Consider the following 16,995-nt stretch of genomic DNA (forward strand, 5'->3'; position numbering starts at 1 on the left):
GCACTAACCATAAAGAAAAATATATTGATAATTAAGAATTTCTCTTCATCAAAGGTCTCCACTAAAAGAATGAAATGGCAAACCATAGAGTGGAAGAATATATTTGCAATACAAATATCTGAAAAAGGACTCATATCTAGAATATGAAAAGAACTCTTATACATCAATAATAAAGAGATTAGGCACCCTGGGTTTGACCTTTCTTTGCTGGGTCAGCACAGGTTGACTGGTCTGGGGTAAGTCAGTCTCTCCGAGGCTCCCTGTTATCATCTGCTCTTGGGCGTCATCATAATTGCTCTCTCCAACCCAGACATTTTGTGAGGCTCCAGTGAGGGCTACCAAGAATGGTGTGAGAAAAGAGAAAGGATGTTGGATGAACCCTCACTGCCAAGTTCAGCTTCATGCTGAGGGAGCACGAGCCACGTCAGAGCCATTTTAATGGGCATCCCCGCATGAAAAGAACTCTTATATATCAATAACAAAAAAAATAAAATAAAATAAAAATGAGCAAAAGATTTGAACAGGCAATTCATAAAAGAGAACACACTATTGGCCAATAAACTTATAAAAAGATGGTCACCATGATTACTTATCAAGGAAATGCAAATTCAAATCATAATGAAATACCACTAAACATCCACTAGAATGGCCAAAATGAAAAAGCCTGACAATACCAGGTGTTGGCAAGGATGTGGAACCAGTGAAACTCTCACACACTGCTGGTGGAAGTGCAAACATTCCCAACCACACTGGGAAAATGTTTGGCAGTATCTATTAAAGTTGAACATATGCAATTCCACTCCTGGAAGTAGACCCAATAAAAATGCTCACACTCGTTTAATAAAAAACCTAACGTAGTGTGTGTAATAGCCCCAAACTGGAAATGCCTGGAAATCTAAATGGGCATCAAAGGTAGAATAAATAAGCCGTGCATACATTCATACATTCATACAGTGGAAGAGGACAGAGAAATGAGAATGACGGAACTACTACATGGGGATGAGTTGCTCATAAAAGAGTACATACTGTAGGACTGCATTAGTAAGGAGTTCAAAAAGAGGTAAAAAAATATATATATGGTGTCAGGATGTAGGGTGGCGGTGATTGGTAGGGGAACAAGAGGGGTTTCTGCAGTATGTATAATTATCTATTGATTTATATTCCATTTATAAGCAAAATGTGAAAATTAATCCAGCTCTTTACCCATGATTTGTGCACATTTCTGCATGTACATTATACTTCAGTATAAATTCTTACAAAAATTCTTAAACAAATTTTCACCATAACTCTATGAGGTGGTCCTTTCTTCCCAATATACCAAAGAGGAAATGAGGCTGAGAGAGGAAAAGGAACTGGTCCAAAGTCACATGAGAATGAGAAAAAGAGCGAGGATTCACACCCACCCTGTGTGAGTTCCTTCATGCTCACTGTCTCCTGACTTTATATGTAGTGCTGGCCACTCTCTCTCATGTAGCTCAGCTCCTCACTGGGCTTTAAGCCCCCGAAGGCAGAGAATCTCCCTCTCACGTGCCTTGTAAGCCCTTTGTTGTCAGCAGCGTACTGAGGATGCTCAGGAGTGGAAAGCCATAGGTGAAATCTACAACCTCGCTCATCTCCCCTTCTTCTCTCCCTGCCTCCCTCCCACACTCCTTTCCCTTCTGGCTCCTAAGAGTGTTTCTGATGGGTTCTTGACTCTGCCTCCCTCCTTGGCAGAGCCTGTGCTGTCTCTGGGGCAGGGGTGGCAGGATGGCTTCAGCAGTGCTCCCAAGTGCAGTCCAGAGGTGGGGTGGTGAGGAAAGGGGGAGAAAGAACGCTGCCGGGGCCCCCTTCCCCTTCCCAGAGGCCACCACCCCTCAACCTGTGGCCCATCACACCTGCAGCTGATGGTCCACGAAGTAAGGTGGGGTGTCCTTCACTTCTGGGCTCCTGGCTGGGGTCCCCACAAGGGGAAAGCTGGACTGCATCATCTGCTCAACTTGCCCTTCTCCTTGTCCCCAAGAGCCTCCAAGCTAGTCTCAGAAAAGGCCTAGCTCTTTTCCCTATCCCAGAAAGAAGACAAGAGGGAAAAGAGGGACTGACATGGTGCTGGAGATGAGCTGAGCAGGGCTTGCCTCCCCGCTGGCTCTCTCCCCCACACAGCTGGGGGATTCCTGAATCACTAAGGACTCAGGACCTGGCTGCTGTCAGGAACTTCCTCTGAAAAGGCTCATCACCAGCCACACCATGGCTCAGGAAAGGCTGCAGGGAGACAGGTCACTCCCTTTCCCCTCCACCTCTGGCCAGAGACAGTGTCCAAGCTGAAACAACAGTGACTGGTCCTTTGGATGTCAAGCAGGGGGACAAGGCATTTCCAGAGCCATAGACATTGAACAAGGCACTCTACACACACTACCTGGTGCAAGCCTCACATCAATCCTGAGAAGTATTATTATTATTATTTCCCCATCTGACAGATGAGGGAAGGGGGCCTCAGGTGGTACATCTGGTAAGTGGCAGTACCTGGCTTTGAACCTAGGCTGCCAGTCAACCAGTTCCAGCCCCTCCACACAACTTCTGTTTCCAGTGGCACCAGGCCTCGTGGCTCTGTGCTCAGGGTAGCCCTCGCCACAGGTCGGTGATCCCCCAGCCCCCTCACCTGCCCCTCTCCCCACAGGCTTCCCTGCACTTCCGGACCTAACCCTACCCCATGACTTCTGCTCCTCCTTTACCTCCTCCCTTGCCCAGAGAGGGGGAGTTAAGCAGATGATGAGGGTCATCCTTTCACCCGCTTGTCTTGGACCACAGCTGCAGCCTTTCCAAGCTTCTGTTCCCTTATCTGTAAGGTGAAGCTAACAAAGTACCTACACCTACACCTCATAGGGTTCTTGTAATTATTTATTTGTAAAAGGCCTAGGATGTAATTACGAGCTTAACGAATGGTGGCTGGTGTTGTTTTCAACATATGGGACCTTATTGACTGAAGACGTGGTTGGATTGCTAAGCTCTAACTCTAGGCTCAAATTCTGATAGATTTTTCTCCAACTTTTTGGGGCCCTGGGCTCTATTTCTTTTCTTTCATTATCTGAAGAACTGGGGATATTTCTATTTGGGGACTTGAGTGATAAAAAAAGAAAAGACTAGTGGTCACCTAGTAGGAAGTGTTTAAAGTGCTTAGGAATTACTGATGTATCAAATAGATTACAAGCTCCTTGAGGATGGGGCACTGTCTTGTTCTCCACGGCACAGCACCTGCCACATGGAAAGAACTCAACACACCGAACGAAAGGAAGTCACAAAGGAACAGACCGTCAGACAGACGTGTGTGTGGGAAGGAGCAGTCTTAGCTTCTCGCCTTGTGATAGGGCTTGAAGGTGGGGCTGGGGTCTTCTGGATTAGAACCGTCTCCTCTTTACCCTCTGAATCTTCTCTAAAACACAGCCAACTAACAGCCGCCCAGTCCCAAAGTGCCAGGGAAATCAGATGGGCTTCCATCTTTCTCCAGAGGTATTACTTTTTTAAAAAAAATTTTTATTCTATTAACATATATACAACCTAAAATGTCCCCTTTTAACCACATTCAGATATACAATTCAATAGTGTTAATTTGATTCACAGGGTTGTGCTACCATCACCATCATCCATTACCAAAACTTCTTCATCACCCCAAACAGAGATTCTGTACCAATTAAGAATTAACTCCATTCCCTACCCATACCCTGTCCCTGTAACCTGAATTCTAGTTTCTGACACTATGAATTAGCTTAATATAATTAGCTCATATCAGTGACATCATACAATATCTGTCCTTGTATGTCTGGCCTATTTAATTCAACACGATGTCTTTAAGGTTCATCCATGTTGTAGCATCATCAGAACTTCATTTCTTATTATAGCCAAATAATATTGCATTGTATGTATATACCACATTTTGTTTACCCATTCATCAATTGATGGACATTTGGGTTGCTTCCATCATTTGGCAATTTTGAATAATATTGCTATGAATAGACACGTGAAAATATCTTTTCAAGTCCCTGCTTTCAGTTCTTTTTGATATATACCTAGAGGAGTGATTGCAGGGTCATATGGTAATTCTATACTTAACTTCCTGAAGAACTGCCAAACTATTTTCCACAGCAGCTGCACCACTTTATATTCCCATCTACAATGTCCAAGGATTCCTATTTCTCCACATCCTCTCCAACACTTGTTATTTCCATTTTTTAAATAGTAGCCATTCCAAATGGGTATCTCATTGTGGTTTTGATTTGCATTTCCCTAATGGATAACGATGTTGAGCATCTTTTCATGTGCTTATTGACCATTTGTATATCTTCTCTGGAGAAATGTCTATTCAAGTCTTTCACCCATTTTTTTTAATTGGGTTGTCTTTTTGTTGTTGAATGCAGGATTTCTTTATAAATTCTTGATATTAAACCCTTATCAGATACGTGGTTCACAATGAACACTCCATGGCCACAGTTTCTCCGGAAAGAGAAACCTTCAGAGTCACCACCTTAGAAAACCGACCCTACCTTCTGGAGGAGCCCTTCTGTCACTCAATGTGGAAACATACTTGCCTACAATGGATGAGATCCTACAAACCCTTTCTGATCCTTGGGGGAAGCAGACAAGTGGCTGATTATTTGATTCCTCCTGACACCCTCTCCCTGCAGACCCGTCCTGGCTGCCTCAAAAGCACTGTGCAACCAGTGCTGGTCTGGGCAAAGCAGGGAGACTCACACTGCAATTAAACCCGAACCAAAAGTGGCAGCTCCCAGCAGATCCTCACCTGCCGCCTCCCAGTCCCTTGGCTGCTCTGTGGTCAGGAAATGGAGAACAGTTCTCAGTTGCTGGCAGAAAAGACAGGAAGGAGGAGCTCGGGGATTACAGATGTCATATATAGATGGCAATATTTATGTTGCCATCTCTTCATCTGGAACATACCTCCCTAGAGTCCTACTGGGTAGAGACATCCTCAGCAGAAGCTTCAACACAGCATCCTTATTTTTGACTCTTGGTAGTTTACCCCAGAATCACCTTATCCCAATGAGAGTGAGGCCTAATTCCAGACTGCCTTGTATTTCTTTAAGTTCCATATCTCTCATCAGCTTCTGAATCCTCAAAGCAAGGACAAGTGGGAGTTTAATAGCTGTCCCTGGGGCTGTGCAGAGGGCAGTCGTTAGAACTCTGTCTCATACAGGTGGGAGGTTCCTGCCACCACATAATTTATAGGGGGATGGTTGAGAGTGCCTGGAAGGAAGTCCCATGGCTTCCTTGGTTTCTGGCCAGCTCTTTGAGATCTTTTTAAGCACTTCTAGTCTTAGAATCAGATAGCCCTGCAACTGAGCTAGCACAAATAACATAGTGTCCACTCAGAGACACACCCAAGAGCCATGGGAGCCCCATTTTGGTGGAGGCACTGCCTTAACCCAAACAGATACCAACATGTGGGAATGGAGAAATCACTGGACTCTGAAGATGCAGGCTCTTGGGCAGCCATGAGACCTCATAGCTGAGCTGTGTACAGCCTCAGAAGTTACCTCAACTTTCTGGGTCACCATTAATGTGAGAAGTTTCCCCCACTTAAAAAAAAAAAAAGACAAGAGGAAAAGGAAAGCAATATTCAGCTCTCCTGGCAGGTGCACTAAACCCCACCTCACGTGGGAGGACGTGTGTAAGTGTCCTTGATAGGGAATGTGTGTCCAACACAGGGGCAGCATCTCACCCATCTTGTCTAATGCCGTTTAGGCAGAATAAAGGTTTCTCCGCTTCCCATGAGAATTAGACTCCTCGACAAGTCTTTTGCATTCTCCTATTCAGGACTCAGTCAGATCCAGCCCTTCTCCCATCTGTGCACCTACCAGAAACTGAATGGAGAGAGAAGTTGTTTCATTTTATTTGTTTATCTTTCTCCCCTTTTCCTGACCTTATGTGCTGCATAACCCAGAAAATGATCCAGATGGGGAAAACATTGGTTTTGAAGCAGGAGGCAGGAGGGAGGAAGAGAGAGGAGTACAAACCCCTTTCTATCCAGGCGTTCACCCTGGGGAGAGATCTTCCCTCTGTAAACTCTGTTACACACACACACACACACACACACACACACACACACACACACACACCCCCCACTGGAGCTGGCTCTGTGTGGTCCTTCCTTGGGGCCCTCTCCCCTCCCTGCTTCCTCTCCTTCACACGCACTGGAGACAGGCTAATCCGAGCAAGAGGAGCCGCCTTCACCGCTGAGTCCTGACCTCAGGACGCTCGAGGGATGTTGCACTTGTCTAGTCACCAGAACTTCATAAGCTTTTAATCGATTTTAATCCAGAGTGATCTCCATCCCTTTTCCTCCTGCGTTGTTTGCAGCTACAATTGTCTCCCTCTGCCCAGAGTTAAGTTGTCCCTCACTGGCCTTCTGGACAAGTGCCTGTAGCAGGGCTCAGCACCCCGCTGCGCAGAGAGCTCAGACTCACGCTAGGTTTCCTGCAGGTGGAGCTGTGGGGAGGGAGTGGGGCTGGCATAAATTGAGATCCTATTTTGTTTCATGTACCTCTATTTATACTGGCTCATGTAATGTTCATAAAAATTCTATATGAGGTGCAGTGCACTTTATAGACAAGAAAGCTGAGGCTCAGAAAGGCTAAGTGACTTGCCCGATGTGACACAACTAATAGGTAGCAAGGCTGGATCTGAACACTGGTCTGTCTGCTCCCAAAACCCATATTCTTTCCACTGTTCACTTCCAAATTTATCCATGTGGTTGCCAAGCCTGAAAAACACCCTGAACTTCTGACTTCACCTGCTCTCTCTATCAGGGCTGTAGGTTGCTGTCAAGGTGAGGATTAATTCCTTGGGAAGAGTAAGAAAGTGCAGCAGGGACTGAGGTGTATCTCGAGGAAGGGCATGTCTCCAGGTGTCACTTCACCGGACACAGGTGAGCCTGCCCTTCATAGAGACACTGCCGTACCTCACCCCTCCCTTGGCTTGCTGGCTTTTCAGCAGGCACCAGGTGGAGGAACCTTCCAGAGAAAAGGGGAAATGCGGCTCTGAATGCTTCACAGCCCTAGGCAGGGCACCCAACACCCTGTTCTTCTGAGACCGTGGGATGTCCCTGCTGGATGAGCCCACCCCTCCCACCCTGTCACCAACATCCCACCCGGCATCAAGACGTACATCTGCCCCCTGCCTAGGAATCGCTCCCTATATGGCACAACGCTCTGGGTGGTTAGCACAGCTGACTGGCACCCAGCACTTTCTCATTTTGTTTGGGTTTGGGTTATGCTGTGCACGTATGAGACAGACCGAGGCAGAGAACTCGTTTTATTTTTGAAAGGCACCGACTAGTGGCAACCATGGAGTAGCACTGTAAGCCTTCGCTGTCACTCTGGGAAGCTTCTCAGAACCCTTAGAATGAAGGAGGAGGAACAGGAGGAAGTAAAATGTCTGAAGCACCCAGGGAAAAAGAAAGAAGAGAGGAGAGGCAAATGGAGACTGCTAGTATCAAGTGTCCCCGAAGTCCATGGACTCCCTTGAGCTGGATAAGGAGAAAATGCCACGAAGAGTAAGAACATCTTACAACTGTTAAGTTCTTGGCTGTCCCCTGGGCAAACTTGACTAATACTCAAGGTTTGAGGATCTGATAAATTTCAGGGCCCTTCAGTCCTACCCCACAACTGGCAGTGGGTGCATGGAAAGAGCCCGGAAGCGGGAGCAGCTGTCCTGGCTGCACCACCAACCAGCTGGGGGATGCCGAGCAAGCCCCTTCCCCTCTCCAGGCCTCTGTGCCCACGTCCATTTTAATTAAAGGAACAAAAAAGCTCCCTATGACTCCTTCCAGGTCCAAAGTGCAGGGGTGTAACCCATGTACGTGTAAGTCCTGGATCCAGCACCTGACTATTGTTTGTACTTGGACAAGGAACTTCCCTCTCCTTGAAGCCCAAATATTTCCAGGCTGTGTGAGATCTCTGGGGACATGTGCTATCAACGATGAGATTAGGAATGAGAACAGAAAGACTTCCTAATAAATAATGTTGTTTCTAGAAAGAAGCCTCTCCACCCTTAAATCCATTCTGTATTCCATTGCTAGATTAACTTCCTAAAACCAAGATCTGCTGTATGTCACTCTTCTGCCTATAAACTTTCCATGGCTCCCCACTGCCTACCAGATAACATTCAAACTCCTGAGCTGGGTATGCTAGCTCAAGGCAACTCCAGCTTGCCTTTCTAGATTGACTTCCTCACCATTTGTTGTCCCCTATCTTTGCCATCCCCACCATTCCATCTCTGTTAAAATCATACTCAGCCCTCAAGGCCCTTCTCAAGTTCAAATGTTCCATAAAGACTTGTTATACTGATTTTGTTTTGTGTACAGATTCTTAATGTATTTGTTTTATCCCCCGATACCACCGGATCAGAGATTCCTTGTGGCAGGATCTATGTCTTGCTCTCTTTGCACCTTCTGGTACCTGGCAGAAAGCTTGGCAAGCACCTAGAATATCATTCTATGACTTTAAAAGAATGGAGCTAACATAGAAAGAATGGGGTTCCTGGGGTCCAGAGCAGATGTTCCTAAGGTTAGTAAAGAAAAGGTAACAACTTGGGGAAGAGGGTTTTTTTTGGGGTAGGGTAGAGGAGAGACCTGGGTAGATGGTATTTCAGGATCCCTTAAACCCTGAAATGTTGTGTCTCTATGCAGAGTACTTGACATTTCTCCAAAGCAGGCTCTTAATAGGTTCCTGATAAATCTTGGAATACTAGACCTGGGGGGTCCTGCCTGTGGGTCTAGTATGGCGGGAACTCCATCAAAAGAAAGATTCTAAGTCAACAGATGCCAGAGGTCCTGTGAGAAGGCTCCGAGGGAGCTGGAAGTCTGGCGCCTCCAGTCTGGTAGACGAGGGAATCTGGCCTCAAGAGCAGCCAAGCACCCAGCCCGTGCACCCACCCAGTCAGCCGGCCGCGGAGCCTTTGAACAGGGGCAGCTGCAAGCCAATCGGGGAGAGGAGCCCGGGCAGCTGGGGAATCCTTCCAGGGGGGGCCCCTTCAGTGGGGAGCTCGCTTTCCAGTGCAGGTGGAGGCTGGGGGCTCTGCCTGGCTTCTCTTGTTTTTCCCACCTGCCGGCAGTGCGGTTTGTCTGCTGGCGCCACCGAGGCGTTCGGGCCAGGGGAATTTGATCTGCAAGGAGGGGGAGGTTGTCTCCTCAAGATGTGAGCCCAGTCTGCTCCTTCCCTCCCTCCTCTCCTTGAACTGCTGAGATGCCCTTCCAGGGGCGGGGGAGAGCAGGTGAGCGCCGAAGTCGAAGTCGAGGGTGTCTGAAGACTGTAATAAATAAGGGAAGCTGCTCTGAGCACTCAAACCAGCCTTCCAAGGCCCTGCTGCCCCTGACCTCTCTTCTCAAGTGTAGGGCTGAGCCATCACGGGCATCCTGGAGACACTTGGGGACGGGGTTTCCTTTTGGAGATTGGCAGAAGATCAAGGGCTGGTTCCCCTAGATTTTGCCCCCCTGACCTTCTTGGAGCAGTTCCCAAGTGCCCCTGGCTCCCCAGCTGTGTGGAGGCTCTGTTCTCCGAGTTTTCCCATCTCATCATCCCCGCACAGAGGGTGGGAAAGAAGGAAACTGAGTCGGGGCCCACTAGGTCCCAAGCCAGAGAGGTGCCTGTTTCCCTTCCAACCCCTCCCTGAGAGGCCAAAAGAATGTTATCAGTGATTCAGAAAACCTCCTGTCCGGGTCACTCTGTTCCTTCTGATGCTGCTCCTGCTGCCTCCACCTCCCAGCAGCCCTAGTGCAGTCGGGGGTCACCGGATGAGCCATCCAGGAGAGCCCCCTGATCCTTAGCCTTCAGCACCGGGATAGAGGCTGGTCTGTCCTGTGGCGGAACCCTTTCCCTCCTGGGGCCTCCTCCCCGAGGTGGCAGTTTCCTTCTGGTTCTCTCTCCTCTAGCCTATCTGGGTCCCCTGACTCGGTGACCCCTGCAGCCCGGGGAGACTGGAAATGGCAGAGGAGGAAGGGCTGAAAGGGGCCTCACCACCTTCCATCTCAGCCACAAGCAGGGCTGGGGACCATCCAGGGGGGGCATGAGACACACTTGCACTTTCAAGGAGTTTATAATCTAGGCGGGGAGGGAGAACAGAGATGAAAAGCTAAATACTAATACATGGGAACAGATGCTGAACTCCAGTACATAATGAAAAATGCAAAGAACAGGGAGAAGTCCTCCTCCCCCAGGGGCTGATGTCCTCCAGACCAAGCAAGTGCAGCCCCTCATGAGGAGAGACTGCACCCCCCTCACCTCAGAATGCCTGTGTCCCCTCCTACTGATCCAAGCCACACCTATCACCGCCCCAACATCCTGCATCACCGGGGTTACTGGGAAGAGGTGCTGGCAAACCCCAAGCTTTGCTTCCCTGCCTCCTTCCCTCTCTCCCCTCTCCTGGCATGTCTATACTCAATTCTCTTTTTTTCAGCAGGAATATAATGTTCGGCTGCTTTACACCCACTCTCTGAATGCTGCCAGTGAATAATGACTAAGGTGGTGGGTGGAAGTACAGCAAGTTGAGACCAATTTAGCAGTCCGGGGTGCCAAGAGGAGGGTGATTTAGCAGCAAATGGCTTTCCAACAGCAAGGAGAGTGCAGATGCCCCCAAAGCTATAACTGGCCCTCAGGAGCCAAGTGCACAGCCTGCCCATGTGCGCCTCGGGCAGGGAGGACCTCGTTACCTGGGAGTTTATTTGGTGAATTTCAGATTTGCTCACTGGAGCAGGATTTGTCCTTAGATGCCAAGGTATGGGAATGTGGGGGGTAGGCACAGCAGGGGAGCAGGAGTGCAAAAACCCACCAAGGCTAACTAAGGGTTTGCTGGAGACCCCAGCCAAGCAGGCAAAACTGTGAAATTGCTGTCATCTATTTTCAGAGCAATCCTTACCCCAATCCCTGCTCTCTGCACCATCTTCTCCACCCTTGTGCAGCCTCTGTTCTTGACACTCTTCAGGCTGGGAGTCTCACCTGGACTAGACCCTCCTCTTCTAGTGGAAAGTAATCTGATAAGTGGATGCTGCTCTGCTTGGGAGGAGCCAAAGGGCTGATAGCAACCCAAAAGAATGGTGGGAATGGTAGCGCGGCAGGCTCTGCGGTATGGGGGAGGGACTGGGCTCCCCGAGCACATCTCAGGTGACGCCACCGAAAGCTCAGCCCTGGTAGACAGAGGGGTGGATCGTCCAAGTCCTGACACCTCGGGAGTATGGGATGTACTTGTGACTGTCAGTATTGGTCTGACAGGACGACATGTCTCAGAGAGAGATGACGAGAATGGATGAGTGTGTAGGTTCTGGCAGCCATGCTGAAGACAGCTGTCTTCTCCCTCAGTGATGAACTGACAGGGAAACAAATCTATTGGTGATCCGGATAGACAAGCTCTTGACTGCCTTCGTTCCAGCACATCTGTCCAGATGCCAATGTGGCCTGTCACTTAGTAAGAAAAACTACCTTTCTGCTGGATTGATTAGGACAATTAACATTAGCTGTCAGGTGACACCCATGCAACACTCTCTCTGTCCTCTGCCCCCTTCTCTCTATACTGTCCTCTCACTGCCTATTGCACCTTCTTTGTCACCAGCACTCTCGCCCATTCTTTTCTTGTCCAAGGAGCGGTCTCCGTGCCAGTCACCACCTGAAGTCAGGTTTTCACATGCCACTAAGTTAACGAGGGAAGAGATTCTTATGCCATGTTAGTATGGAACTTGTTTATGGATAAGATGGAAACACTGAAATCAGTTATAGAGTAAATTTTGGTATTTCAATGGAGCAGCATTAATTCAGATTCTACAAAAGCAAAATCTGCTATAATTTCAATGTGGAGTGGACTAAATCTTACGAACTATGAAGAAGGAAGTGAAAAATAATTTTAATAACCAAAATACAAGAATATTTTCAAACTTACTTGACCCAAGACCACTTCACTTACTTTAAAAACACATTTGAGAAACTACTGATGAGATCATTACAAACCTTCATTCACTAAAGCAAATCCCAAAGTAGACATTCCATTATCCTAGAAACTTCCTAGTTTATTGTTTACTGAGTTCAATGTATAAGACTAACAACTGCTCAGGGATAAGGTGGGTAGGGAGCAAAGAAAAAGTGAGGAAAGTGCCCAGGCTCTCATCACACTTAGTTTGCAATAGTTATGCAAGTAACCAAGTTCTTTTAATTTTAAAATCTCTCTCTCTTTTTTTTTTTTTTACCCTTGCACATTTGTCAACAATTCTGCAAGCCTATATCCATTTAATGAATGAGGCCGGATAGTTTGGTGATTATAGCCCCAGACTGGGAGTCAGGAACCCAGGGTTCAAATCCCAGGGTTCCGTTCCACTTGTAATCTTGGGCCAATTCCTGCAAGTCCAGGTAGGCTCACTCAGTTTTCTCCATCTGTCAAATGGAGGAAGAAATTTTCTCATAGAGATGTTGTGAAGTTTAAGAATAATTTTATGTCCCTTTTAATGTGTAAAGCCCTATACATAGGGCTATTAAAATATTATCATAGGAAGCTTGGGAATGGTGTTGGGTAGTCTGGTAGAAGTGAGGGTTTGGCAGGAAGCAGGAATGTGAGAGAAACGAGATGGCGTTTGCAGCGATACAGAGGTGGCTTGCTTAGAGAGGGCACGGGAAGCAGCTCGCCCGAAGTCCATCTCAACGACATCTGGTTTTGGGGGCACCATCCCCACTAACTCCTCTAAACCCTTGCAGGAGGACACCAGGCCTCTTTGCACAGTTGTTTGGCTGGAGGCAATGGTAAGAGGTGAGTTAATTCTCCATTTTTCATTCAACAGTTTTGTCTGCTCTGGGAGGCTGGCTGAGCAGGACAGAAGGAGGCTTCAGCTTGGGTTTCCTTTGGAAGAGAAAGCCCCCATCTCCTTGGCTCTGGCCAGCATGATAGATCTATGACCTTGGCAGCTGCTAGGTCTGCTCTATGAATACCCTCCCTAGGTTCACCTTCAAGGTTCAGCTCACTACCACCTCCTCCCTGGTATCTTCTAGCTCCCCTCCCTCTTGCTGAACAACTGCTGAACTCAAAGTTAGTGCAATCCAATTTTCAATTTACTTGTCATTGATTCATGTGTATTGATTCCTCTCCCCAGTTCTCATCACAATTTCTAGTCTCAAACCACTCTAGACATTTTTTATATATTCCCCATCTCCTGGCACCCTGCAAAGATAAGATCTTCAATAAATAGAACAATGTAGAGTTTTCCAAACTCAAGTAATGGTCTTTGAAATGAAAACTAATATAGTCACGGAGTCCTGAGAAGACATGTGAAAGGCCAATTTGAGAAATACTGGGGGTGGTGCACAGGGCACTGTGAAGGGAATCAGCCAACCGTGTGAACTTGAGCAAATGACTGTCAGATTACCTCCCCTAAACATGGTAGCAATTCACACTCCCGACAGTGGAGTAAGAGTGTCTAATTCAGATCAGTAGTTCTCAAACTGTAGCAGCACAATGATGTATTCAAAAGCAAACTCAAAAACCTAATATGTAAATCAGCCCAAAGATTCTCCCAGCAGTTGGAACATTCTTTGTTGGCAAAACCACAGAAACACTTCATCATTGCCCTGGAACCATCTGTCTCCTGGGGTTTCAAGTGCATGATTTTACAGCCCCAAGTCTAGAGCACGCCTAGCACCTTCTACTTCTATAATTGTACTTATTGGTTAATTGACCTGGAGAGAGGGTAGACGGGGTCACCAGGCTGTATGAGGGCTGGGTTGTCCTTAGGCTCCCTAACTTTTGGAAGCAGGGCTGGGACAGAGAAGCCCTCTCTGGGCAGCGGCCCTGAAGGCAGCCCAATAATAGAGGAAGAAAAGTTGGAGGCCACACCCGAAAAGTGTGCCCATGCAGAAATCCTCCATTCTGTTGGGAAAAGTGTTCTCCTACCAAGGGTCTCTGACAGCTATTCTCCTTCCCATTAATTTATTAAACAAGCATTTACTAAAGGCCTACTCAGAGTAGCTGAGGTGAGGAATTCACAACACAATCTCTGCCTCCGCAAACTTTGCAGGCTCTTCAGGGAGCCAGTAGGTAAATGTGTGATAGCATGGACCACTGGTAGGAACTCAGTGGAAGGCATCTAACCTCGGCTTAAGGATACAGGAAGGTTTCCTGGAGGAAGTGATGCTTACAGAAAAATCCTGAAGTGCAAGTAGGAACCAGTTAGGTGGAGAAGGGAGAGAGAAAGGGCAAGAATATTCGAGGCAGATAGAATAGTGGGTTTCTATGCTCAAAGGTAGCAAAGGAAAATAGAAAAGGGTCTAGAGTCTTAGTGAACTGAGTTCAAATCCCTGCTCCACCTTGGTCTAGCCTAGCAAAGTATCCTCATATGATAATTCATACCCTGCAGGATTGCAATGAGAATTAAATGAGATCATGAATAAAAAGTACTAAGCACACAGTGTGCTTAGTGAGTGGTATTAACTGCTGTTAAAGATCATCCATTACACTTGTCTAGAAGTTGCTTAATCACAGATTCTTCATCACTGCCTTAGTCTTATTTGTAGCCCCAGTGCCTAGCCTAGAGCCTTGCATTTTGGAGGCACCCAATAAATATTTATTAAATGAATCTTGAATAAGTGCAAAGGCATATAAATAGATTTGGGAACTGGAAGGTCGTTTTTATATGGCTGGATCCCCTCTACCTCTTGGCCCACAGGAACAGATCCATGGCTTCTTAAAACTGCACGGCAAATCTTTCCCTCATACACTCCCCAAAATTTGGGCTCTCCCTGGCACCCACTACGTACCAACACACATTCTTTGGCAGCTGTCCCAACACACACCTGCTGAGGCACAATCAGTCGGGGACACCTCCTCCAGACACACAAATGCACACGCTGAATTGCTAAACCAGGTGTCGGCCATGTTTTACCTCACGAAGCACACAGTGGCTGCATAAAGGTTAAAGAACCACCCCCTCTGGCGATGACAGATGTCCCATCCTCCCTGTCACTGGCACACAGACACCTCGGAGAGACACCCTTCTTTCTCCACCAGGTTTTCTTCTCACTTCAGCTGAGTGAGGGCACCACATTCACCTCCATCCAGCTGGGACCCCTTACTCGGACTCCCAGTTCCTAAGCCCAACTTTGATCCCATTAGCTGTGTGACCTCAGGCAAAGCCCTTCCCTTCTGGTGCCTCAGTTCCCTCATTGGTAGAAGGCAGAAGGTAAACCAGGCCTCATGCCGACCTGGTGGTTATGTTGTGAGGATAAAGGAGATAACAAATGAGATAATGTCTATGAAGTGCAGAAAGCACCTCAGAAGAAAGACACTGGATAAATACCAGGTGAGGCCCCACGCCTCATTGCTATGTATGTTTGCTGCCCACGGACTCCCACCCACAGCCTCTGTTCGTCTCCACCCTTGAACACCAACACCCTTCCTATCTGTATACAGTTTCCCATATCCATCGTCAGGTGCATGCATATGCATACACACTTCAAGCAGCTCCATTTTTCCTTTGCATGCCTGCAGAAAACTGTTTTGAACTCAGGTTACACTCTCTTGCCCCTACCCGCAAACTCTTCTCATGGGTCTCTTGTGCAGGAAAAATTGCCAAGCAGCTCCTCTCTTTGTGGCTGGGCTCCTCAGCTCCCATGATGACAAGGAGGCTGCACACTCAGCGGAGAACAAGCCCCTGATCTGGTGCAGCCCCCACAAAGTGCTCTCCAGAATCCAATGCCTCCTCCTGAGTTTTCCAGCACCCAAGACCAGAAAAGAGGGGCTGACAGAAGAATGTGGACGGAAGGGAAGAGGAAGGACCCAGGAACACTTGGAAGCTCAGATTCCTAAGCCCTCTTGGTTCCTGGGAAATAGAGGACTGTGAAGAAGGGAGGCTGGGTGCGGGGTACGGAGGGGCTGCCGTCTGTGGTGGGTGAGGGAAAGAAGTGGATGTGGTGTGGTGTGTGTGTCAGTGTGTGAGTATGGATAAGTGGTGCTTTGCCTGAATTGCACATTCAGTCCCCACCCAGGGGACCTGCAGCTCGAGGGGGAGCCATTTCGAACCCGAGGCTCCTCAGCCCCCCTCTCTCCACCTCAGCCCGTATGACATATTCCTTCCGTAAAGCATTCCACATTTCTAAATGCATCCACCGTCCCCACCACCAGTGTGGCCACAGCACATCTCCAAAGTTCCAGAAGACAAAGTTCAGCGGCTGGGGAGCCCCAGTCGTCCACCTGCCCTCTGGGGCTGGAGCCCCTCCTGTCTCACGCATACCTCTCGCTTCCTCCCCTCCAACACCAGTGTCACCTGAACATTTATATCCATTAAGATCAGAGTCGGGGCTGGGAGGTGATAAACCCTGACTGCAGGAGACTGAGACAAAGACAGAAGGACAGACGCAAAGTAATTTCCTGCTGCTGGGACAAGAGTAGCAGCACCCACCCCAGCAGAAGGGAGAGCCCCTGATAGTTAACAGTCAGAGACAAAGACACCGAGACAGATACTGTCACAGAAAGACAAAGACCGACGGACAGGCGGACGAACGGACTGACTGTCAGACAGCGGGGAGCGCAGTTTTCCCTCCAGCCTGGGACGCCCCTGCCCAGCAGCAAACACTTCACCAAAGGGAACAAGACCCCTCGCCCACCGCACCTTACCTTCTCCCCTAAGCCTCGGGGCTGACTTGAGAATTTTTTTTGCCTTTTTTTTTTTTTGCAGTGTTTTGCGATGTGTTCCCGTCTTTCTTTTCCCAGCGCTGCAGGGCCGGGCTCGTCCCGTCGTGCGGGCCGCACCTCGCGGCTGTGGCTCACTCGGGGAGGCGTGCACAGAAACTTTCGGCCTCGGGCGCGCGCGGCCTCCCCGCCCGCTGGCCCGCTCGCCCGCTCGCAGCGCGCCGGCCTCTGCGCCAGGTCCCGGAGCCGCGGGCCGGCGGCGGGCGCGGGGCGGGGCGGGGCGGGGCGGGGCGGGGCCAGCGCCGGCGCCGCTCATTGGCCGGGGCGCGGCCCGCAGCCTCCGCCCCAGGCGCG

General features: G+C 48.6%; 1 protein-coding gene across 1 annotated transcript in view; it reads right to left on the bottom strand.

Annotated features, from left to right (window-relative positions):
• The window catches only part of LZTS1 (leucine zipper tumor suppressor 1), a 54,558-nt gene extending 37,680 nt beyond the window's left edge, over positions 1 to 16,878 (bottom strand). The window contains exon 1 of the mRNA XM_037813269.1: positions 16,627 to 16,878. The gene's annotated coding sequence lies outside the window, so the exon portion shown is untranslated. The remainder of the gene's footprint in view (positions 1 to 16,626) is intronic.
• Between the last annotated feature and the right edge of the window lie 117 nt (positions 16,879 to 16,995).

Source organism: Choloepus didactylus, chromosome 20, assembly GCF_015220235.1.
Source record: "Choloepus didactylus isolate mChoDid1 chromosome 20, mChoDid1.pri, whole genome shotgun sequence".
In the NCBI taxonomy this organism is placed as follows: domain Eukaryota; kingdom Metazoa; phylum Chordata; class Mammalia; order Pilosa; family Megalonychidae; genus Choloepus; species Choloepus didactylus.